This window comes from Engystomops pustulosus, chromosome 2, assembly GCF_040894005.1.
Source record: "Engystomops pustulosus chromosome 2, aEngPut4.maternal, whole genome shotgun sequence".
Taxonomy (NCBI): Eukaryota; Metazoa; Chordata; class Amphibia; order Anura; family Leptodactylidae; genus Engystomops; species Engystomops pustulosus.
The window spans coordinates 167,116,954-167,143,895 of NC_092412.1; the positions used below are offsets into that span (position 1 = coordinate 167,116,954).

The 26,942-nt window shown below is 43.9% G+C and overlaps 1 protein-coding gene across 1 annotated transcript in view; it reads left to right on the forward strand.

The window, feature by feature from the left end:
* The first annotated feature begins 1,602 nt into the window (after window positions 1-1,602).
* The window catches only part of SYT2 (synaptotagmin 2), a 371,992-nt gene continuing 346,652 nt past the window's right edge, over window positions 1,603-26,942 (forward strand). The window contains exon 1 of the mRNA XM_072137239.1: window positions 1,603-1,709. The gene's annotated coding sequence lies outside the window, so the exon portion shown is untranslated. The remainder of the gene's footprint in view (window positions 1,710-26,942) is intronic.

Here is a 26,942-nt window from a genome sequence, read left to right on the forward strand (position 1 = left end):
ATATAAGTGAAGTAGTGAAAGGTCCTCTATAACCCTCCTGTGCAGTGATATCACTGTGTACTAACCCCCGGTGCTGTGACATCACAGTGTTTTGATGCCCTGTTCTTTGACATCAGTGTATCTAAACCCCCATTTGCTGTGACATAAATATATCTAAACCCCCTGTGCTGCAATATTACAGTGTATTCACTCCCGCTGTTGTACCATCACTCTTTATTGACCCCACGTGCTGTCACATCAGTGTCTGTGTATGAACCCCTTGTGTTTGTTGTGTATACACTGTATATATGCTATATGTCTATATATGGTACTGTATTTTTGTATATTCTCGAAGTGTGTATGCAATGAGTATATGGTGTGAATATGGCGTGTATATCATATAGATGGTGTGTATATGAAGTGTATGTATATGTGTTGTATATTTGTTTATATGGTGTAAGGTGTGTATATACTGTATGTGTGAAAAAAAATACATACACACTGTATATCTGTAGAAAAACAAATAAATACTGTAATGGAGCACCACAGCAAGTAGAAAGTCCCAACTAGAGTGCAAACTTAAACGGACCTGACTCAAGGGACAAATCTCCAAAAACTAGTCAGGGACTCAGCATCTTGCTTTCACAGCTTCTCTAGAGTGATTTTTTCTTTGTGTTTTTTTTTTGCTGGTGTATGTGATATGTATATGTTGTATGGATCTGTATATTGTATGTGTCTATATATGTTTTATGTCTGTATATGGTTTTGTATGTATGTGTGTATTTATTGTATGTGTGTATATATGTTGTATGTCTCTATATGGTTTTGTATGTATGTGTGTATATGCTGTATTTGTTGTGCATATGTTGTGTTAATACTATATATATATATATATATATGATGTGTATACTGTATGTGTACAAATATATAAAGTGTATATGTGCATAAATGTGTGCACATAAGTGTAGAAATGTGTGCACATAAGTGTAGAAATGTGTGCACATGAGTGTAGAAATGTGTGTATGAGTGTAGAAATGTATGTGTGTATACATGTGTATCTAAATGTGTGTATTAGTGTAGAAATGTGTGTGATTGTTTGAACCTGAGTGTACAAATATGTATATTTTTTAAGGGGAAGAAGGGACCCATTCAGGTTAAACCAGCTTGATCTTGAAAACATCAACTCTGTTACTGAGTGTTGTCTTTTTGGATGTGTCCTTGTGGATGGCAGAATTACAAATGCTTTAGAGAAATGATATTAAAATACTAATAATATAAATAATAAGTTTAATACAATTATGTAAATAGTTACACAGTGCTTTACAGTTCATGATATACAAATAAATGTAAAACATTACACTACATTATTATGGTCAGATAGGGCAATAGGAATGAGGGCCCCTATCGCAAGAGTTTAGAATCTATGAATATGCTGTTATTTTTTCAAGAGATCAATTTGATCGCGTAGACAGAAAAAAAATAGTCAAAAATAGTCAATAATTTACTGCTGCTACCATCTGGGGGAGTAATTGTCCCAATGGGACCCTGAGTTTGCATATTAGGGAACCGATATGGACCAATCCGGTCTCGGATGCAGGAGGACGTGTCAGGAATAAGAATCAGGAGAAGGGAGAGGGAGGGGACACTGAAGGAGCACGCGTGTTTCTGTAGTACTGCAGGCAGAGTTGCAGATAGCCGGCAGAGAACAGGACGTACAACTACAGGAGCAGGTAAACATAAAGAAAAGGGTAGCTCAAATGGAGCCGTTTGAATGTAGCTGGACGGTGCATGTCATTGTGTCGGTGCCTAGGTTAGTTACGGATCCTTACGGCAGATTTGCCAGTGATGGGTTTATTCACTAGGTGTGCTAGCTCTGCGGTTAAACATCCCTACTAGACTCCTAGTTTTTGATCGGCTCAGATTCTGCAGCATCAGCGCTCTACCCTCCCCCGCCCGCCCTATTTGTCCAATGTATGGTAATTTACTGGAGTGCAGAGTGGAAAGACGCCTTGTCTGAGGAAACTTAATTGCCTCAAACCTGAAACACCGCAGTATCTATATAAAGAATAAGATGTAGAGCCGGGCTGTACTGTTCCAGGGGAGAAAATGCCGTACTGCTGGGTTTTGCAGCATGAAATGGAACTGCCCCATTGACTTAGGAGTCTGGGGGTGACTTTGCTGATTGGCTGTAACTTAGCAGATTGATTGTGGAGCTTTTGAGGACCAGGATGGGGAAAGCATTGCTCAGCAGTTTTCTGCATAGGTGGGAATACTGCGGGTGTATAGTCACTGGTACACACGTATAGCCATCATCAGACGCAGGATTGATGCAGAAAATCGTTGAAGGGTTAATATATAGAAGTTCAAGGTTGTAGCTGTTTCCTGTTTATGATAACCATTTACTGCAATATTCCTGCGTGTGCTTGATGGCATATTTATTCATAAATTGCTGGGGCATATTTTGGGGACATATTAACTACTAGTACAAGATTCCTGTACTGAGATATGACTTTGTCTCCAGTGCTACAGAATAAGGCACTTAGTATGGTATACAAACCTATCACAGACATATTCCATTTTTACCATAGTTTCATGGCATGTCCAGATAGGACATACTGTTTATGTTGTGGAATGTCTGGGGAGAACTTAAGGGACATCTACCAACAGAATGAATGATTGTATACCAATCACACTGAGGGGACACAGGATCTGCTGTTCTTTAATCTTCCAATGCCTTTGTTTTTAAGAAAAAAAAAAAGGCTTTAATTATGCAAATGAGCCTAAGGGGCTCCAGGCTCTATTAGCACATATGGAGCCATGAGCCCCTTAGGCTCATTTGCATAATCTTAAAAGCATATTTTTTTGTAAAAACCAGGGCATAAGAAGCTTAAAGGAGATCTACTACCGGGATCAAAGACTGTATGTAAATGAGCCTGAGGGGCTCCAGGCTCCATTAACACCTATGGAGCCTGGAGCCAGGCTCATTTGCATAAGTCCTTCATCCTGGTGGTAGGTGCCCTTTAAAGAAGAGCAGATCGTGCCAGAGGGGGCACACATCAGTATGTCAGTGTGCTTGGTTTACAATCCTTCATCCTGGTGGTAGTTGTCCTTCATGTCTTGCAGGTTTTTTGTAGAATTGTTACAAATTTGCTGCAGGATTCATTTGTTACAAAGGTTCCTTTGTGAAAAACACCTCATAACTTGACATGCTATGGATTTTTTTTTTTACTGATTACTCTATTGTACATCAGTTGGGTCCTATAGGTACCTCAGGATCCATCACATTTTCAATCCAGCAAAGCATCATAGCTTATGTTATAATTGGAAGCCTTAACCTAGATATTGCTTGTGCTCCTAAAATGGGTGCATATTGGTTTTGCTTAATGGGGGAGGGTTTATTACTGGGACTGACCCTTAAGTAGTGTGGGCTGTAACCACAAAGGACCACATATCATTATTGAGTGAAAGGAGCTGAGGACTATTGGAAGCAGTGCGTTATAGGAACCCCACACTCATTCTTACTTCTAAAAGGTTTGTTAGCATCACTAGCACTATATTTTGACTTCCCTCTGTAGTAAAGGTGCCAGGTTTTCCAAACCATTGCCTAAATGAAAAGTACTGCCCTATGTTTACAAAATTCTTTAACAGCTATACAGAAGGGAAGGTAATTCTGTTCTTTTTACCACCTAAAGGCAGAAACGTATATTACAATGTTCTTCTTTATTTATGATTCTTATATAGGGTTAGCAAAGCAGCTGTGCATATAGATTGTCACCATTCTGTTAGTCATCAGCCCTGTTCCCATTTGGTACGCTGCATGTTATTATACGTGTTCAGCATTTACGCCTGGGAAGATTCTGAAGTCTACCCTAAATAGGGGGAATTTAATAATGCACTTTGCGGTTTTGTGGCATAAGACGGCTTAAAATTGCCTTGCGTCACATTTATCAAGGCTCTTAGACCTTTTTTGTCACTTTTCCAAATTGTCTGACTAAGAGGACATGGGCTTGTAAAATGGGCATGGCTTTGCTGAAAAGGGGCATGGTCAGTAGAAATTCCCAAGTAAAACTAGGTCTAAAGTAGATACCAACAGTCTTATTATCCTGCACCAGAATTTATCAACACAGTGAGGCACATTTACTGATAACAGTGCAAACTGCACTATGGCACTCTGTCTTCATGAATTTGGCGCTCTCTGCACTGCGCCGACAGAGTGCACCACTTTTCTTTTTTGGTGCACCTTTAACATGGGGTGTGCAACACATTTCTCTCAGACTTTGCATGATAATTATGGCGTACGGTCCGACTGGGACTGGAATGCCCCTCTTTAGAAATTTGTGTTGCATGAAGGATAGTGCAGCTGCGACACAAAAGGGTTGCACGCAACATAAATGTGGTGCAGGCATTTCTTAAATAGATGTGCAAGTAGTTTGCACTGGAAAGAACATGCAGAAACGTCCAGAAGTCCGACAGAAAACTGGTGCATGGCCCTTAGTAAATGTGCCCTAAAGTAGCAATGTTTTGTAAATTAGCTCCTTTGATTTTTAAAGTATTACCTTAACACTTTCAAGATCAGCCAATGAAAAATTCTGCTGGTTGGTGGTGAAGTAAAGTATGGAAAGAGCTCATGGACAGGACAAACCAGGGCACCTATCATTGCCGCACAACATTGGTGCCGGCATCTTGGATGGCCGAACAGCGCCCTTGTGCTGTACTCGGATGGTGATGATTGGTTGCCATGACAGCAGTAATTTGGCATTCTCTGTTACAGCTTGCCTCCAACAGAGAAGCTGTATATTCACAGTATACTGCATTATATAGCACTATATTAATATTATTATATTAATATTAGTGATCAGACCCCTAGGGCAGTGATGGCGAACCTTTTGCAGACCAAGTGCCCAAACTACAACCAGAATCCACTTATTTACCATGAAGTGCCAGCATGGCATTTCAAGTAGTAACTTGTTGCTACCTGTTCTTCAACATCATTCAATTGTATTGGCCCCCCTGAGGCATCCAATACAGTTAAAAGAAGGAAGGCAAATTCACACCATCATTGTAGCTTTTCTACAGGAAGAATGGTGGGTCCAGCAGGAGGACCTCCAAGACAATGCAGTTCTGTCAACACTTTCTCACTTTTCCTGCAGTTCCAAACAGCCAATGAAGTGTCACTTTAAAATTGCGCTGAGAGCAGCATCTTTTAAGTTGCTTGGGAGTGCAGGAAGATTTGGTGGATTTGGTCCTGTTTGGTGAAATTGGGGCAATGGCCTGAGTGCCCACTGAGAGAACCCTGAGTGCCACATCTGGCACCCGTGCCATAGGTTCGCCACCACTGCCCTAGGGTTTGATACCAGCTTGAAAAAAATAATTAAAAAAACGTAAAAAAGTTTTCAAAATGCATATGCATGTTGAAATGCATATCGACATGTCCTACAGGGGTATTACAAAATAACACATTCTCTAATTCACTGTCATTAACAAAAATGAAGTATTTCACAGATATAAGTCTAACCTGTCTCTATCAGTCCTGCTGTACACAATTTCAGCTAGACATGACCCTGTAACTTCTGACTTAGGGTCGGGCCGCCATCTTGGATTTTTGTGTGCGATCATGGAGCTGAGATTACTGTCTGTCTCTGCACTGTAGCCACACCCACTGCATGGAGCTCACACTGATCACATCCAGGAGATCCTGAGGAGAGAGAGAGGCTACAAAGAAATAAATGATTCAGGGGAAGGGGGGGGGGGCAGGCACATGTCTGTAAGATGTAGAAGAGCCCATAGTGTAACATTGTAATGGTATATCAGCCTCTGTGTAATCATCTCATGCATCTCTGATCTGTCTTATCACTCTTTCTGTGTGTCACTGTGTTAGTACAATGTCAGAAGCCAGATGAAAGTGCATTAAAACCCTGTACCTTGATAATGTAACCACATTGGCACCCCACAGTACTAGATGGATATTACCGTAATGTGTCTGGTTAGAGAGTCCCCTCCCACACCCTGGTATTTTACACTGAGCAGCATAGGAAGTGAAATGTGATTTCTTTCATGGGAAAACCCCTTTAAATATACTCAGGGTATCAAAATAACACATTCTCTAATTCACTGTTCTTAACAAAACGACAGCATTTCACAGTTATAATTCCAACCTGTCTCTATTAGTCTTGGTGTATACTATTTTGGTTGCCTTGGGATCGGACCGTAAATTTTATGGCAGAGCTGACTGTGTGTTTCTGAGATATAGCAGATATGTAGCAGAACTGAGAGTGTCATTGTGTGTTATATCCATCACATGGATCTCATCATCTCTCATCTCTGATCTGTCTCTTCTCTCTTTTTGTATGTTTCAGATACTTGTGAATGTTCAGAAGCTAAATAAAATTCTAGATAAACATGTACCCTTATAATTTAAGCACATGTAGCACTCGTTTTTTCTGTTGTTTTTGCGCCTTTTCATTCAGGCGCACCGTTTTTGCGCCATTTTTGCGATTAAACTAGCCGCGCAGCAAAAATAAACAGCTTTCCCTTATCTATCTTACCAATCCAGATGTTTTGCTGCGCCTAATGATATTCATCACTTGCAACGTTTTCATTTAGGTGCAAAAACGGGTGCAAAAACACTCCAGCCCGAAGGTGGCGTTAACTGAGAAGAAAGCACTGAGCCCCTTTGTAGAACAGCTCGTTTCTAGCAGCAAAGCTCAGCCAGACATTAGAACAGATAATAGATACATGAGATACTCTGCAGACAGGAGCTGCAGACTCTATTTACATTTCATCACCTTCTATTTACAAAATATTCTGCAAAACGCTGAGCTCAAAGCAAGAGAGAAGAGAACTTTGCACAAGTTTGCAGAATGTTGCACATACGACATACAAGTGTCCCTCATGTAATTCTGCACAGAATCCCCCTCAGACACCAGTGTTTCTGAGGGGGATACTGTGCAGAATTACAGGGGTGCAGCAGGAGACCAGCACTGGGGGATCCCCTCCAGGAGAAGCCCCTGCTGAGGAGGTCACTGGGTGCAGGGTGTCACACACTTGGGTGCTGCTGTGAGTGTTATCTTCATTCTGGGATGTGGGAGAAGCAGAGAGGAGCTTGTAGCAGGATCACATGTAAGTGCCTGAATCTATCATTGCGCCTAAACTGCGCCAAAATTGTGACTAAACTGTTAAAGTAAAGTGATTAATAAGAGGCAGAAAATATACTTATCACAGATGGTTGTAGCTTGTGATAATTCTGGCAAAACAGTGCGCCAGAATTTAGGCGCAACTACTATACTTAGGCGCACAAAAGTGATAAATGTGGCCCATTGTCAGCACATAGCATCTCACAGCACTAGAGGGATCTTAAAGTGTCTGCTTAGAGAGTCCCTGACCACACTCTGGAATTTTACAATAATTATGAGTAAAATTGTAAATTAAGGGGTTAAAAATGATCACTATGGCATAACATTTCAGAACTTTGTTTCATGGGAAAATCCTTTAAAAACATCTGAATATGGTTTTTTGGCAATTCCACCACATTTGGAATTTATTTTCTAGCAGATAACAGACACTCATATGCTTTGTAAATGGAAAAATAAAAAAGATATGGTCTGTGGAAGAAGTGGAGTGAAAAACGGGAACACAAAAAAATTTTTCCTAAGGGGTTATACTTATCAGAAGTTAGCAGCTGAAGGGTTTGCTGTTGCTATACCAAGTGGTCTTACACTAACTGCAGCTGTCAGAAAAAAGATTGTTACTTGATCTTCAGTTTTTAGTTTCTTATTAGATATATTTGAAAAATAATTTTGGATTATTTTTACTTTCCTTGGCAATATTTCTTTGTCTATATTTTCGTTGCCTATATATATATATTTTTTTTCTTTTTTACTAAATTATTTTTTTCTCTGATCTGGAATTTACTTAACGCTACCTTTTAGTAGGTTAAACATATTTGGGTACATTTATCATACACTGGTGCTGTAATTCAGGTGTATGATCAAATCCCGAAGTGCACTGGCCTCCTGATGTATTTGGCGAGTCAGCTGTATTGGCTTAGAAATCATGTCCAGTCTGTCAAAATATAATAGTTACTCTCGATGTTGAACCCCATAAGGGAAAATAGCGGCCAAATGTCTGAAAACCCACTTTTTTGCTATTTTGCAACAAAAAGTGATCAAAAGGTCATACAGTACTGAAAATAGTAGCAAAGAAAACGTCAGCTCAACCCTAAAATAAATTACACCTTACAAGTATGTACACCGAAGTATGGAAAAGTATGAATGAATGAAGTGTGATCATACTGAACCAAAGAGTGAAGTGTTATTTTGAGTGCACATTGAAAGCCGTAAAAATTGATCCAACAAGAAAATTACCAAAGAGCGTATACAAAATGCAACGGGGGGCGCAGTATATTAAATAATTAATGGGGGGGCCGCAGTATATTAGATAATTTACAGAGGGACCCAGTATATTAAATAATTTATCGGTGTGAGGTCCAGTATACAAAATAGTTCACAGGGCAATACATTTAATAATTCATTGAGGGGGGCAGTACATTAAATAATTACTTGAGGGGGCCAGCATCTAAAATTCATGGAGCACCCCAGCATATTAGAAAGGGCAATAAATATGTAAATTACCGTATATACTCATGTATAAGCCGAGTTTTTCAGCACAATAAATGTGCTGAAAATCCTTAACTCAGCTTATACACGAGTACAGCCAGCCCAGCACTTAAAAAAAAAACTTATATACTCACCCTCCAGCGGCCCCGATGCCTAGCGCTGCTCCCCCAATGTCAGCGTGAGTCCTCTTCTGTCTTCTTTCTTCGCTAACATCCTGGGCTGGCTGTATACTACAGGGGGCCGGCTGGGCTGGCTGTATACTACAGGGGGCAGGCTGGGCTGGCTGTATACTACTACAGGGGGCAGGCTGGGCTGGCTGTATACTACTACAGGGGGCAGGCTGGGCTGGCTGTATACTACAGGGGGCAGGCTGGGCTGGCTGTATACTACAGGGGGCAGGCTGGGCTGGCTGTATACTACAGGGGGCAGGCTGTATACTACACGGGGCAGGCTGTATACTACACGGGGCAGGCTGTATACTACACGGGGCAGGCTGGGCTGGCTGTATACTACTGGGGGCAGGCTGGGCTGGCTGTATAATACTGGGAGCAGGCTCGGCTGGCTGTATAATACTGGGAGCAGGCTCAGCTGGCTGTATACTAGTGGGGGCAGCCTGGGCTGGCTGTATACCACTGGGGGCAGCCTGGGCTGGCTGTATACCACTGGGGGCAGCCTGGGCTGGTTGGTTTTCTTATTTCTGTTATCCAGGTGACATTATACTGTGAGTAACTGTGGTATTTTAGTTGCACAGTGTGGGGCATATGCTGCCAGGAGCAGAAAACATCTGGTGGAAAATTTTTCAGCCATATGTCACGTCGATTCTGGCCCTGAAGGAGAAGACATGTCACCTGTGAGGTACTAGGTGCCACTTCTGCCTGTGTCAGATTAGTATTGTATTCACGGACTAACCTTCTATTGTTAGACATTCATAGTGGCCATTGTGAGTCAGCATTTTGGTGTGGTGTATTGTCATCAGTTATTGTTATGGTTTGCAGCATGTTCACATTGATAACGCTGGCTCTGTGACTTCACTGTGTGTATGAACCCCTGCTCTGTGACATCAATATGTGTGTGTATTAACCCCCTGTGCTGTGGCATCAGTGTGTGTTTGTATCAACCCCCTGTGCTGTGACATCACTGTGTGTGTTAACCTCCTGTGCTGTGACATTACTGTGTGTGTGTATTGTATTGTGTATTGCGTGTGTACTGTTGGGACATCACTGTGTGTTTATCAGACCCTTGTGCTTTTACATCACTGTGTGTGTAATAAGCACCTGTGCTATTGCTGTGTGCATATGTGTGTATTGACTCCCTGTGCTGTGACATCACTGTTTGTGTATAAACCCCTGTGTCTTATGAATTCCTAAGGGGAGGGCCTCCCTAATGATTTATGGGTTATATGTGATATGAGTGGAGGCACAGTGTGGCCAGGTGTGGTGTGAGGGACATATATATAATATATGTAGGGGGCACAGTGTGGTCAGTTGTGGTGTGAATTGTATATTTGATATATGTAGGTGCACAGTGTGGCCATTTGTAGTGTGAGGGGGTATACATGATATATGTGGGGGAACAGTGTAGTCAGTTGTAGTTTGAGGGGCATGTATTATATATGTGGGGGAACAGTGTAGTCAGTTGTAGTGTGAGGGGCATGTATTATATATGTGGGGGAACAGTGTGGTCATTTGGGGTCTGAGGGGTATATATGATATATGTGGGGCACAGTGTGGTCAGTTGTGGTGTGAGAGGTATATGTAGGGGGCACAGTGTGGTCAGTTGTGGTGTGAATTGTATATATGATATATGTAGGTGCACAGTGTGGTCATTTGTAGTGTGAGGGGGTATACATGATATATGTGGGGGAACAGTGTAGTCCAGTGATGGGCAACCTTTTGAGCTTGGTGTGTCAAAATTCGCCAAAAAAACGAGCATAACTCGTGTGCTGTGTCACCTTTAGGAAAAACCTAATTTTGTAATAACATGTCCAGCAGCGGCCTCCCCTTATTAATAACATGTCCAGCAGCGGCCTCCCCTTATTAATAACATGTCCAGCAGCGGCCTCCCCTTATTAATAACATGTCCAGCAGCGGTTTCCCCTTATTAATAACATGTCCAGCAGCGGCCTCCCTTTACTACTAAAATACCCCTAGCGGCCTCCCTTTACTGCTAAAATACCCCTAGCGGCCTCCCTTTACTACTAAAATACCCCTAGCGGCCACCCTTTACTACTAAAATACCCCTAGCGGCCTCCCTTTACTACTAAAATACCCCTAGCGGCCTCCCTTTACTACTAAAATACCCCTAGCGGCCTCCCTTTACTATTAAAATACCCCTAGCGCCCTCCCTTTACTATTAAAATACCCCTAGCGCCCTCCCTTTACTACTAAAATACCCCTAGCGGCCTCCCTTTACTATTAAAATACCCCTAGCGCCCTCCCTTTACTACTAAAATACACCTAGCGCCCTCCCTTTACTACTAAATTACCCCTAGCGCCCTCCCTTTACGACTAAAATACCCCTAGCACCCTCCCTTTAAATATAATATAATAATAAACTTACATACTTACCCAGTGATGTCTTCTTCCCTGTAGCTTTACTGCAGGCGGCTCCTCCAGGTTGCACCGCGCGCCTCGGGTCACGTGACTGACGTGACCTGACGTCAGGTCGCCTCAGTCACGTGACGAGCAGCGCGCATTGCAGCCTGGAGGAGCCGGAGGAGTTGCAGAAGGTGGGCGGACCAGCGCGGCGCTGGACAGGTAAGCAGGGGGCAGAAACACAGGGACGGGGGCGGGACATTACCACAGGGGCAGCACATTACACAGGGACATTAACACAGGGGGAGCACATTGCACAGGGACAGAAACACAAGGACGGGGGCGGGACATTAACATAGGGGTAGCACATTACACTGGGGCAGCACATTACACAGGGAGGGGGGCGGACGGCGGGCGCTGGGCGGCCGCGTGTCAGCAAAAATGACTACGCGTGTCAGTGCTGACACGCGTGTCATAGGTTCGCCATCACTGGTGTAGTCAGTTGTAGTGTGAGGGGCATGTATTATATATGTGGTGGAACAGTGTAGTCAGTTGTGTGAGGGGCATGCATCATATATGTGGGGGAACAGTGTGGTCATTTGGGGTCTGAGGGGTATATATGATATATGTGGGGCACAGTGTGGTCAGTTGTGGTGTGAGAGGTATATATGATATATGTGGGGGCACAGTGTGGTCAGTTGTGGTGTAAGAGGTATATATGATATTTTTTGGGGGCACACTGTGGTCAGTTAGGGTGTGAGTATATTTATGATATATCTGGAGGCACAGTGTGTTCAATTGTGGTGTTAGAGGTATACATGATGTATGTGGGGGCACAGTGTCATCAGGTGGGTGTGAGAGGTGTACATGATATGTGTGGGGGCACAATGTGATCAGGTAAGGTGTGAGGGGTATACATGTGGGGGCACAGTGTGGTTGTTGTGTATGTGAGGATCACGTGTGAGTTGTATATATGATGATGCCATATCTCTGTTTTATAAACCCACAGAGATGAGTAATGACTGCAAGAAGTCGCCTGGAAGATCATACACATGGGAACATATGTCATCAGTAAGTCATTAGATCACACTGCGGCCTATGTACAGGACTGGTATCTACTAATATATGGTCACAATATGTTGGTAGATACTGGTCTGTGTGTTATCATTTAGTATTGCAGTATAATTCACTCATTATGTAGTGGTAATAATCATGATGTAATCTTATTATTTGGCCTTGTACAGAGGTGTCATTAGTGATAATGTCCTTTGCAGGGTGGTATATAACAATATGGCGGTAAAGATCATCAATAAATGGAGTTTATATGTGATAAATTATTGGTTATACTGGTGTGTGTATAGAGTCTTGTGTTCATGACCACCAGCTTGCACTCAGTAAAATGACTGGAAGCCTCCACTCAGTAAAATGGCTGGCAGGCTCCACTCAGCAGCAGCAAGCAGGCTCCCTGAATCCTTCCATACTTAATAAACTCTGCCTCTTTAGCCACCATACGTCATACTACATGTCATCTATGCCTTTCTACAGGTATCATAGGGAATCAATACAGTTGAAAGCACACAAGGAGATAGAAAGCGTCAGCATGTGCTGCCTCTGGAGGGCTGATAATCATAGTATCAAAGTATGATAGTTTATACGGTTGAAAAAAGACACATTTAGTGGAAACAATTCTATATAACATAATTGTTATATAACATCAATGTTATTTAGGAGTAAAAAGGCATCTAGACTCTTCTTGAAGATTTCTGCTGTTCCTGCTGGGACCAGCGCCTGAGGCAGGCTATTCCACAGATTGACAGTTCTCATAGATAGTAAAAAAAAGCCCTGTCGTCTCATTTGAACCTCATTTGCCAAGTGGATGACCAAACACTCAGTTTGTCCAAGTCACCTTGCAGCCTATGAACATCCTCCATAGACTGTATTAAACTGCACAGCATTGTGTGATCTGCAAAATAGACACAGTGCTATTAATTCCTACCCCTATATCATTAATAAATATATAAAATACTGTATATACTCATGTATAAGCCGGGTTTTTCAGCACAAAAAATGTGCTGAAAAACCTGACCTCGGCTTATACATGAGTCAATTTAAAAAAAATGTAATACTCGCCCTCCGGTGCCCAGATCCCCGGCGGTGGCTCCCGATCCCTGGCGGCGGCTCCCGATCACGAACCCGATGTTAAGCACATCAAAAAAATAAACAATACTCACCTTGCGGCGATACTCACCACCGATCCTTGGCCCCGTCCCCCAATCCTCGGCGGTGGCTTTCGATCCCCGGCGGCAGCTTCTTTCTTCTCTTGCCGGCGGAGTCGCGTCCACGCGATTTCCCTGCCGGCCCTCACTATGATGCGGCTGTGTAGGGTGCCGCCACCAAGAATCGGGGGTGAGAATCGCCGGAAGGTGAGTATTACGTTTATATTTTTAATGTACTTAACATACAGGAGGCAGGCTGGCTGTATCCATAAGGGGGCCGGCTGTATACCACTTGGGGCTGGCCGGCTGTATACCACTTGGGGCTGGCCGGCTGTATACCACTTGGGGCTGGCTGTATAGCACACCCTCAGCTTATTCTGGAGTCAATAGGTTTTCCCAGTTTTTGGTGGTAAAATTAGGGGTCTTGGCTTATACTCGGGTAGGCTTAGACTCGGGTAGTGGGCCAAGCACAGAACCCTGGGGCACACCACTTATAACTGGTGACCATTCTGAGTAGGAATCATTGATCACAACTCTCTGGATATGATCCTTCAGCCAGTTTTCATTCCAATTGAAAATTATTCCTGCCAAACCACAAGACCTTATTTTACCCATCTGGAGTCTATGAGGGACAGTGTCGAATGACTTTGCAAAATACAATAACACAAAATCCACAAGAAGAAAGAAGACAGACGCTGCCGGGAGCTGCTGCCGGGGATCGGGAACCGCCGCCGAGAATCGGGGGTGAGTATCGGCGGAACATGAGTATTAAGTTTATTTTTTTATATTCAATACGGTTTATTGAGTTGAAAAGTGTTAGCATACAGTTCAAGAAACAATGTAAAACATTTTTGGTACAAATGACAGTATGCATCATAACAGCAGTGGGACACGCAGGTCCCAATAACGACAAATGTGAATCGGGAGCCTCCGCACGCCGCAGACATACTGCAGCGGGGTGGTAACACGCCGAACCTACACAGAAAAAACTGACTCCATAGACCAATTAAGACAAACGATGAATAAGAATAAAAGTACAACTATAGAGTCAGAAGTAATACGTGTTAATATGTTCATAACATATAATGCAGGACCGACTACACAGTCCTCATAGAACTAATAATAAGGGTAGGTGAACTAAAAGTAAAGGGAAAGGAAGCTAAGTGGGGGGGGGGGGGGGCGGTGAGGAAGGGGGAAACAGGGGGAACCCGAAAGGGGTCAAGAGTAGGGAAGACAACATGATGGAATAGGGACACAGTACAACTGTCACTCGCAGACGGCTCAGGCGAATAGAGCTACATACTCTGGTGTGCCTTTAAACAGGAACCATGGTTGCCAGATTCTAGTGAATTTCTCCATGGTTTGATTTACCTCTGCCGAAAGCTCCTCCATGCGACAGATATTAGAGAACTCATGAATCCACTCGAGGAAGGGAGGAGGGGTGGGGGATCTCCAATGGCGGGGATGACTGTGCGAGCAGCTGTGAGGAAAAACCTCAATAGGCCCTTTTTCTGTGACCCTATTGTACCCGGGAGAATGGACAGAAGGCCAATCTGAGCTTGGGTCTCCACTGAGCAGCCTGTGACCTTTTTGTAGGTAGCAAACACTCTGTCCCAGAAAGGTTCGAGAGCGGTACAATCCCACCAGACATGCAGCATTGTTCCTCTGGAGTTATGACACCGCCAACACCTGTCAGACACTGTAGGGTAAAATTTGTGTAGGGCTGTTGGAACCCGGTACCATCTTGTCAAAATTTTGTAATTTTTCTCCTGTGCGGAGCATGCAGAAGATAATTTGTGGGTAAAGATAAATATTTTCTGTTTTTCCCGTGGCCCAAACTCAACGCCCAGCTCCTGCTCCCAACATTCTACAAATGCCGGGTCTCCTGGATGTAACTCGTCCTTTAGGATAGCGTAAATTTGAGAAATAACATGCATAGGTGGAGTGGAGGATTTGAGCATTTCCTCAAATGCAGTCAGATTAGCTCCAAAAGTTGCCTTATCTCCCTGTGTGCGTATGAAGGATTGCAGTTGGGAATATTCCAACCAAGAAAGCTGAGTGTCAGGGACTTGGGCACTTAGATCGTTAAAGGAGGGTAGGGATCCGTCCTTGACGACCAAATGCATGCGTGGGTCATCAGATAGACGCCATATCAAAAACGAATCTCGTCCCAGACCTGGGGGAAACATCGGATTCTTGAACAACGGAGTTAGGGGCCCTAAAGGGCGGGATAGAAGACCCCGGCGGAGTAACCTTCTCCATAGCACCAATGTGGCCCGAGCATGAGGTGTGTAACCCACTAATGATTGTGCCATATCCCCCTGAATCCAAGGCACAGTTTTCAGGGGTAGGGGTGTAATATTCTGTTCTAAGAGTACCCATTGTTTAGAGGTAGAGTTATACGTCCAGTCCACAAAGCGCATTACTACAGTCGCCCAGTGATAAACCTGTAGGTCAGGCAATCCTGCCCCCCCGGAAGACTTGGGTCTGGTTAAGATTTTCCATCCCACCCTAGGTCTTGAGGACCCCCACACAAAACGTAGCATCACTGATCGAAGTTTTTTAAAGAAAGGAGGAGGGGGGAGGAGAGGTATTCCCTGAAAAAGGTATAAAAATCGCGGCAGCTCGTCCATCTTAAGGACGTTAATGCGTCCAAACCAGGAGAGCCGTTTTTTATCATATGTGGAAAGGTCCACCAGCGTGCGCTCAAGCAATGGGGTATAATTAAGAGAATAACGTAAACTCAAATCAGCCGGGGTGCGTAGGCCCAAGTATTTAATGGAGTCTGTACGCCACTGAAATGGAAAGTGTGCCATAGTATGTAAAACCTCCGTCTGAGGTAGAGAAATGTTCAAAGCTTCGGATTTCGTATAATTAATCTTAAAATTACTAACAACACTATACCGCTCAAACTCTTGGAGTAAGGATGGTAGCGTAATCTGAGGCTGAGAAACATACACCAAAAGGTCGTCAGCATACAATGGTATCTTGCAATGCATGTCTCCCACTCTCACTCCATGTATATTTGGGTTTTTTCTTATCGCCACAGCCAGGTGTTCCATGACAATGGCGTACAGCAAGGGAGACAGCGGGCAACCCTGCCGCGTCCCATTCTGGATATGTAGGGGGGAAGACAAGGCACCATTTATCCTGACCTGCGCCGAAGGTTTAGAATATAAAGCCGCAATCTTACTCACAAACCCCTCACCCATTCCCAGCTGCTTAAGGGCGGTCTGCATGAACCCCCAATGCACAAATCCTACCTGGTCGCTATGTATCACAGAGGGAAGGAGCTGACCCAGTCTGTTCGCTAAGATCTTTGAGTATAACTTTATGTCTACATTAATTAGCGATATTGGCCTGTAGCTACCCGGTGTCGTAGGGTCCTTACCAGGCTAAGGTATAACACTAATTGTGGCCGCTAAGGATTGGGGGGCAAAAGGGACATCATTGGTGACGGCATTAAATACTTTTGTGAGAAAGGGAGTCAATATTTCCCGTGCAAATTTGTAAAAAGCGGGTGTGAACCCATCAGGACCAGGGCACTTTCCTACTGGGGTCTCTTTAATAGCATGATGTATCTCGCTTTCGCTTAATGGTTGTTCAAGGAATTCAATTGTGTCCCCTGAAAGTGCCGGTAGCGCAGTGTTACTAATATAAGCATTTATTCTCTCCTTTTGCTGATGTTCCTCCATGTCTGCAAATCGAGTGCGGATGTTATACAAGTCAGCGTAGTATGAACGGAATACATCTAGAATCTCAAGAGGGTTATGTGTAAGGGTCCCCCCCCGTGTTTGAATTTTGGGGATAAAAGTTGCCATACTACGTGGGTGCAAAAGTCGGGCCAGAGAACGGCCACATTTATCAGCATGGTCATAAAGGTATCTGGAGAACTCCCCTGAAGTCTCCCTTGAGGGTTTCCCACAGGAGGGGGAGGGGTGTGGAGTCATCAGAGTGCTCTTGCAAAAAGCGCTCTGCAGAGGTCTGCAACTCTGCCGCACATAAGGGATCTTTTAGAAGATTGTCATTAAGCCTCCATGCCCATTGCCTGTGTAAAGAGTCTGGGGGTGAAAATGTTATAAAAACCGGGGCATGGTCTGAAAGGACCATATTCCCAATCGTGGCGGTGGGGTGCTATCCCAACAGTTTGTGGCTCACCCAAAAGGCATCTATTCTGCTATAAGTTTGGTGGGCAGGCGAGAAATAAGAGTAGTCCCTACCCAACGGATGAAGAACCCTCCAGATATCTGTTAAACGCAGGGCGTGTAAGTCCCGATGCAGGAGACGCATTAAGCGCGCGGAGGTAGCAACGTTACCTGAGGTGCTATCAATCTGAGGATTCATTGTAAAATTGAGATCTCCCCCTATGATGAGCATGCCCTCCGCAAACTCCGTCAGAGCTCTCAGAATAGTTCGGCAAGCAGGAACCGGGCGTGAGTTGGGCAGATACCAGTTAGCAATTGTATACACAGTGGTATTAATTCTCAATTTAAGGAACAAGTACCTCCCCAGGGGATCCATTTTAGTTTCTAGGACAGAGTGTTGCAGTGATCTGTGTATTCCTATGGAGACCCCCTTTGAGCGTGAATCGGGATTGGTGCTGTGGAACCATGTAGTGTAATGGCGGTCCCGTAAGAGTGGCACGTGTCCTGTTTTAAAGTGTGTTTCCTGAAGGAGGAGGATTTGCACTTTCTGTTTATGCATCCCATAAGTAATCTGGGATCTTTTTTGCGGGATGTTAAAGCCTCTTACATTAAAGGATCCCAGTTTAAGGGTTGCCATGATACCAAACCCTCCAAAGCGAGAGGTAGTACCAGAAGACAGGGTAACCTAAGACAGTGGACAGAAACACAAAGGGAAATCATGAGGGGGAGGTTAGGCAAGGGATAACTACACAAGGGAAGGGTTGGAATTAGTGCACTTAAAATAATACGGTAAATAAATCTGAGCCCCCGCTCAGAACAGTGGGGTATGTACTTTTAAAGCTGCAAACAGACCAGCTGAACGCAGCACCCCTGAGGAACATAGAATTGCCAGGGAAGGTGCCCCCGGGTCCCCGGGGAGATCCAACCCAGACACATATAAATCTTTAACCTGAAATAAACCTGCTCTTAACCTGAAATCCCACTAAAATGGGGAACAATCACAATATACAATATAATGTTGAACTAACTCACAACGTCCAATTCCAGAAGATGACATCTAGTCGACCTGTTTATCGAGGAATAGGAGATGCAGGCGGGTGCTTATCCTGGATGCTGCAAATCTGGAGCAATCTGACCCTGGCGTGGATCAGGAGCTGCTCGTTGTGGGCGCTCAGGTGCTGCCTGCTCTGGGTTGCGATGGTCGAAGGAGCGTCTCCGCTGTCTGCGACGGGGATGCCTTTGAAGTCTGGGAGGTGGCCCTCCTGCAGCTTCCGCCAGAAAGGAAGGCCATTCCGGTAGGGTAACCGGGGAGAGGCCAAGTGATTCTGTAAATGCACTCAAATCACCAGGGTGTCGCAGGATGTGCAACCGACCGTTGTGGCGCACTTGAAGTTTAAATGGGAACCCCCACGAGTACTGGAGGTCTTTTCGCTTGAGAGCTTCTAGTAGAGGACGCAATGCCTTGCGCTTCAGCAGGGTCAGTCTGGAGAGATCCGGAAGGAGTTGCAATTGGTAGCCCTTGAATCTAACGTCTCCCATGTTTCTGGCACTATTCATAATTGCCTCCTTCATCTGGAACCGATGTACTCTACATATTATGTCCCGTGACCTACTCGGGTCTGGAGGTTTGGGACCCAAGGACCTATGAGCACGGTCAAGTTCCAGAGGGGTATCAACAGGGACATCCAAAATTATATTGAAGAGCTCTTGAAGTGTCGAGTGTATGGCAGAAGTTTCTACAGATTCAGGGACGCCCCGAACTCTAATGTTGTTCCTCCTACCCCTATTTTCTAAATCATCCAGGTGGTCAGATAGGGCTCGTAACTGAGAAGATTGCGAGGCCAACTGTGAGGAGTGAGCGGCTAACTGTTCATGAACAGAACGTTGAGAGGTCTCCACTGTTGACACCCTTCCCTCCCCTTGATGTACTTCGTCCCTGAGAGCAGACATTTCAGACCGGTAAGATTGTTCCAATCTGGAGATATAAGACTCCATATCATCCCTGGTAGCGATAGTGCGAATATGTGCCCGCAATGCTCTTAGGTCAGATAACACTTCACCATCTAGAGAAGTTTTAGCATAATACATGTGCGCTGATGATGTCTGATGCAATATATCCTCAACATATTCAGCCTGTCGTTCCGGAACAGGAGTGGGGTGCATCCCCTGTGATGAGGGGCCAGGACGGCCTAACTGTGGGTGCCCAAGGGCCAGCTGCTGAGTTGTCCAGACGGGTGCATGGGGGTTAAGCCCCTGGGGTGTTGTGAGCCATAGTGCTTGAGAAAGCTCATCCACAGGGGGTGATGTTAAGTTTATTTTTTTAATGTGCTTAACATACAGGGGCAGGCTGGCTGTGTACATAAGGGGGCTGGCTGGATACTATATGGGGCTGGCTGGCTGTATACCACTTGGGGCTGGCTGTATACCACTTGGGGCTGGGTGGCTGTATACTACTTGGGGCTGGCTGTATACTACACCCTCAGCTTATACTTGAGTCAATAAGTTTTCCCAGTTTTTGGTGGTAAAACTAGGGGTCTCGGCTTATACTCGGGTCGACTTATACTCGAGTATATACGTGGGCCAAGCACAGAACCCTGGTGACCATTATAACTGGTGACCATTCTGAGTAGGAATCATTGATGACAACTCTCTGGATACGATCCTTCAGCCAGTTTTCATTCCAATTGAAAATGATTCCTGCCAAACCACAAGACCTTATTTTACCCATCAGGAGTCTATGAGGGACAGTGTCAAATGCCTTTGCAAAATACAAGAACACAATATCCAGAGCAGCTCCTCCATCCAGGGATCTGCTCACCTCTTGATAGAAGCAGATCAGGTTAGTCTCACTACTATTCTTGGTAAACCCATGCTCCTGTATGTAGTTTTTTACTAACCATTCCAGTGTTTTCGCCACAATGAAAGTTTAGCTTAAAGGCCTGTAATTGCCTGGTGAAGTTCTGGAGCCTTTTCTAAAGAGTACCTGTCACCCTGGAAAACCCACCCACCAAATGTGCCCCCCATAATCCTCCCCCCAGCCCCTTTCTCCCTAGCCATTTTCATTTTAAATTTATGTGCAGTAAATTTATTTAAACCAATCCAACCTCTTACTAAATAAGAGGTCGGATCGTGTATCTGGTGTGCGGCCAGTCGGGCTTATTCATTAGGGGGGGTGTCGACACACCCCCAGCACGCCCCAGCCAGCGAACACATTGTACGAGAAGCCGGCAGCATCGCAACGCTGCCGGCTCTCCGCGGTGCGGCCCTGCCGCACTAACACCAGCTGCGGACTGGCTTATTCACAGTGGCTGTGGCCGGGCCGGGCTTATTTACAGCGGCGCTTTTTTTTTGTATTTTGGCTGATTTCCTTTCATTCTTACAGATTTTGGTAGGTGTTTTGTAAGTATTGAAAGCCTCAGGTGACCTGTCAGATTTATATTTTTTGAATGCCTTCTTTTTATCATGAATTGCCCTTTTAACAGTAGCTGTAAGCCACACGGGGTGTAATCTAGCCCGTCCATACTTGTTACCTATAGGAATAAATTTAGAAGTATAATGACAACGGATATATTTGAATATTTCCCATTTAACTTTAGCATCATTATGTCTATATCCTGTAGTGCACCCCTGAATTTCGGAAAATTAGCCTTCTTAAAATTCTATGTTTTCGATTTTCTCACATCAAATATTTGTGTTATGACTGTTGTTCCCAAGGGTTTCCCGGACTGTGACATTTTCGACAATTTCCACATTGTTTGAACTCACAAGGTCCAACAAAGCTTCACCTCTTGTGGGATGTTCTACAAGCTGCACCATAAAATTATCCTGGAGAAAGTTGATAAAATGTCTCCGCTTCACAGATGTAGAAGATCCCTGACCCCAGTTTATATTTGGAAAGTTAAAGTCTCCCATGATCACTACGGTCCCCTCCTGTTTAGCCGCTCCATCTGTTTATATAGGTGACCCTCTATTTCCTCAGACATATTGGGGGGTCTATAAATTACAACAATAATTTTCTCAAAGCTCTCCTGGCTTTAAGTTTCAACCCACAAAGTTTCAGCCTCCTCACACTCTTCATATACCACTGTCTCATTAACAATCTCTTTTAAAGGATACCTGTCACCAGGTCTCTATTTCACTATTTCTGTCACCAGCCTTTAACTAGTAAATTCATACATTAATCATTGTAAAATCATCTTTTCTTTTTTTTTATGTAAATGAGGCTGGTCTCCTGGTCAGAAGCAGTGATTTCACCCCTGTTCCCCCTCCCCTTTCCTCCTCCTGCTCATGTCTGTGTGAAATGTTTAGTAAAGCATTGCTAGTGTCTGTGCTTTATCTGCTCATATGCTCTCCCTTCTAATACACATGTGTGAGACACAGACATCAGCTACACATGTACCTGACATGTTCTGCTATAACAAGGCTGCCTGGAGCTGTTGTATATCTCCTATATACTCACAGGCTGCAGGGGGTGTGGCCGCCAGCACCAGGAAGCACATGGAGGAGACATTACACCATTATACCTCACATCATCATACAGTCAGTCAAGCACTGGGGGGTGTGGCTGTGCCTCCCACTCATGAATAAGCTGAACAGCTTGAATATGAAAATGACTCATTGGACATCTCACAGGTCATTTGCATACAGCTTTAGGACCTCATTGCTTAAATTTACAGGCATGTAGAGAGACAATGAAGGGAAAGAGGCAGTGCTTTCTAATGGCAGTTTATGAAAATATATTTAGTTTAGGGGGTTAATTTGCATGACAGATTTTCTTTAAGTCTCTTCTGACATACAGACATACACCACCTCCCCTCCTATTTGCTTTATCTTTCCAAAAGAGTGTAAAACCTTGAATATTAACACCCCTTAGCCTTGGTTATTAAAGAGGTTTTCCCACAAAAGAAAATTCTCACATCTCAATCCCCTAGTGATGTTTACACCATAAAGATCATTTTAACCCCTTACTTATAATATACTTACTTATAATGATAGGAGTTAAAACCGCAATAAATCTGAGTACATTATAATGTACTCAGATTTATTGCTGTTTTAACTCCTATCATTCTCTATGCTGCTCAGTGAAGGTGTGAACGGCGCCTCACTAAGCAGACACATTACTTTATTATCTATCTAGTTCTGTGGGGTGACAATGTGGTTACATTATCAGGGTACAGGTGTATACACTTTCATCTGGCTTCTGACATTGTACTGACACACTGATATATAGAAGGAGAGATGAGACATATTAGAGAAGCATGGGATAAATACACATAGGCTAATAGACACAGGCTGACAGACCATTACACTGTTACACTGTGAGCTCTTCTACATCTCACAGACATGTGCCTGCCTCCCTCTTCCCCCGGATCACTTATCTCCTTGTAGTTTGCAGCCTCTCTCTCTGCTCACCATGTGCTGGCAGGAAGTGATCAGTGAGTGTCTGTGAGCTCTGGGCAGGTAGCGTGGCTACAGGCATAGACAGACAGAAATCTCATCTGCACAATCTCGCACAAAAATCCAAAAGGGCCACCACCCGACCCTTAGTCAGAAGTTACAGGGTCATGTCAAGGGGAAACTGAAATTGTGAAATGCTGCATTTTTGTTAATAACAGTGAATTATAGATTGTGTTATTTTGTTATTCTGAGTTCATATAAGAAACATGTCTTTGTGGGAATACCCCTTTATCTTCCAATTAGCCTTACCTTCCATTGGGCCCAGTCACACCCTCTGTGACCATGATGGTTACACCCCTGCGTACAAGCCCTGATAAATGCCCCCCTTTAACTTTATTACTTATTGTTCACCTTACCATATTCGTTATTTACATAGATTTTTATGTTGTTTCTATTATAGTTCTTCACATAGTATTATGTGTTTTTCCCAGGACTTTCATAGTTGATAAAGTTGGAAACAGACTTAAGATCCAAGAAAATAAATGTTTTCTTCCAATAACACATGATATTTTCGTTTTCAAGAAAGAGATCCAGGGCTCTCTTGAACATTTACAAAGTATTCGCCAAAACAACCTCTTGCAGCATAAACTTCTATTGCCCTTACAGTAAATAATCCCTGTCTATGAGGTCTCCCCTTGGCTATCTTTTTTTCTAATCTGAATAAACCCGTTTTTTAATCTGTCCTCCCATTCCCTTAAAGAGAACCCGTCATGCAAAATAACCCCCCAAAACTAAATATATTTTCATAAACTGCCATTAGAGAGCATTGCCTCTATCCCTTCATTGTCCCCCTACATGCCTGTAAACCTAAGCAATGAGGTCCTAAAGCTGTATGCAAATGACCTGTGAAATGTCCAATGAAGCATTAGCATATTCAAGCTGTCCACTTTATTCATGAGTGGGAGGCACAGCCACACCCCTAGTGCATGACTGACAGCCTGTATAATGATGTGAGGCTGTATAATGATGTGCTTCCTGGTGCTGGTAGCCACGCCCCCCTGCAGCCTGTGTGTGCATGTGTGTGTGTGTAGGAGAGATACAGCAGCTCCAGGCAGCAATGTTACAGCAGAACATGTCAGGCACATGTGTAGCTGATGTCTGTGTCTCTCACCTGTATATTAGGAGGATGCAGGATGTCAGCAGATGCAGCACACACACTAGCCATGCTTTACTATACATTACACACAGACATGAGCAGGGGGAGGAGAGGGGAGGGGTAACAGGGATGACATCACTGCCTCTGACCATGTGACCAGCCTCATTTACATAATAAAGAATAGATGATTTTACAATGAATAATGTATGAAATAACTAGATAAAGGCTGGGATGGGATCCTTGTGAGCTGCTCCAACAGGTAGTGGTGACAGGACAAGTGGCAGAGACCTGATGACAGGTGTCCTTTAATAAATTTGCTCTTCTGTGCACCCGTACCTACACTGGAGCTCAAAACTGTACACAATGGGGGTCATTTATTAAGGGCCCGATTCGCGTTTTCCCGACGTGTTACCCGAATATTTCCGATTTGCGCCGATTTTCCCTGAATTGCCCCGGGATTTTAGCGCACGCGATTGGTTTGTGGCGCAACGGCGCTGGCATGTACGCAACGGAAATTGGGGGGCGTGGCCAAACGGTAACCCGACGGATTCGGAAAAACCGACGCATTTAAAAAAAAAATTGGTCACACAGGCCATACTCACATGCACCGCGATGAAGACGATGAACTCCGGGGCACCTCGGCGGACTTCAGCGCAGCAGCGACACCTGGTGGACATCAGGCGCAGGACCTTCATGAATCGCCGGAAGACCCGAACGCTCGTCAGAGAAACCGCCGCTGGAACGCGAATGGACCGGGTAAGTAAATGTGCCCCAATATTCCACTCCTCCTGACAAAGCTAAATGCTAAACAAGTGTCAGGGGTGTTCGGTGGATGCCCGGGTTCTCCTGTAAAAGCTAGTCCCCTTCTTTTCCTCTTTTGCCTGACCACTAAGTGCTGCTAAAATATACAAATATAAGAAATATATGACGTTTTTGAGGTAACCACCTCAAAGGGACAGTGCAATAATAATGATAGGGACTAGTGCAATAGATATACTATAGTTAATCAATATAAAAAAAACATCTCTTTATCTGTAGAGAAAGAACGGATAAAAAGTGAAAACAACTATAAAAATATCCCAGGAATCTACTTGTTGTTTGTTTTTATCCTTGTGTGTAAAAACCCACTTTATTCTCTACTCCCTTATGTTTTTTTTTTTTTTGTTTTTTTTTAAAAAGGAGCATTCAATAAAAAATTGTTTCTCCATAAATAAAAAAACTTAAATTTTGGTCTAAAAACTCAGTAACCATTTTTTAGTTTATTTTTTGGTGTGGTCTCGGGACAGTGTTGCTCCATTGGGATGAAATTGTGAAAAAAATAATAATTTGGATGAAACAATATTCAATATGTAGTCTGGCCAGTGAATTTCATAAAGGGAAAACTATGGGACACATTTACTTACAAATGCAGACTTTCACTAAAAGTGTGCTCTGTGTCTACAATGCTGCGTGCTGCAATTCACCAAGACCATGAGCCAGAAATCATTAATCTGACGCTTCCCCGCATTGGTCCAATAGAGTTCACCATCTTTTTTGTGGTGCATCTTTAATATAAGGCTTGCAACACAATTTGAGAAGTAAATACAGCGCTCAGTCCGAATCAGTTGGACCGTCGACCAGACGCCCTTAATTCGTGTTGCATGGAAGCTAGCGCAGCTGTGTCACAAAGGGTCGCATGCAACACAATCTCAGCCTAGACACTTCTTAAATACCTGTGCAAGCCGTTTATGCCATGAAGAACGCACACGGTCCGACAAATGTGCACCGTGCGCAAATGTGCCCCCATGTCTTTCTCATTAGAATCTATTCTTCCCCCCTCATCATTTTTTTTTGCTTTATTAGCAACTGCCTGGCTCTGGTCACTTAGATTAAGTTTACCATCCCCCAATAACTCCAAGTCTTTAACTGCTGCAGTTTTACAAAGTTATTGTCTATTTAGAACAGAAGTCGCGCTTACGCCTCTACAAGCATCTATGGCACTTGTATAGACTGATTTACTCCCACAATAAAATGCTATGCATATAAATATGCTTGGTGATATTCTTTTTTAAATGTGTGCTGCTGGCTCCGAGCGGTGGTTGGTACTCGCTGCGATCCTGCATAAGAGAAATTTTCTTTGCATGATCGCAGAACACGTTGGCACCATTTAGCAGTACCTGTGACAACACAACGAATAACAAAGCTCCTTAAAAACAAACGTGTAAGGATCTTTGTTATTGGTGGACAGTGCTACAGATTCTGCAGCCGTAACTTCCAGCTGCCAGACTAAGACACTTCTTTACAGCTGCCCCTCCTCCCTCGCCAGGCCAGCCCGCAGCTTTGATAGAAAGTCATGTGACCGGAGCTCAGTTGCTCATTCAAATGACGTTCTACAATGGCAATTGGACTGGAACAGTGAGAAACTCTGCTCCTTCCAAAGGCTGTGTGCGATCGTGCACTTAAGAGAAAAAAAAATGCAAGAAATGACCAAAAATGTATGAAACAATCAATACAAAATGTTATTATTATTAAATGCTACAATAGCACACAACACACAAAAGATAAAAACACTTAAGGTGCACTAACCAAGTTGCACCAAGCAGAGGCACAATAAGGAACAATGCAGTGCCCCAGAAAACCCCCCCTAAATCCTGCCAATTAGTAATATAAATAGAGTAACAATTATATATATAAGCACCAACCACATATCCAATAAGAACACGATCCGCTCTTACAACAAGTATATGCATACAATACCAGATTCGAAGTGGTTGGAAAGGAAAATGAAAGGTTGATGACGAGTGGAGGAATGCAGGATTAGGGGAGGTGAACCCTTAATCACCGCCTGTGACTTCCTCAAGAGTGGAGAGGAGCTCATCTCTTTCCAGTGGGCGTGTTCGATTGTCAACAGGATTGAGCTG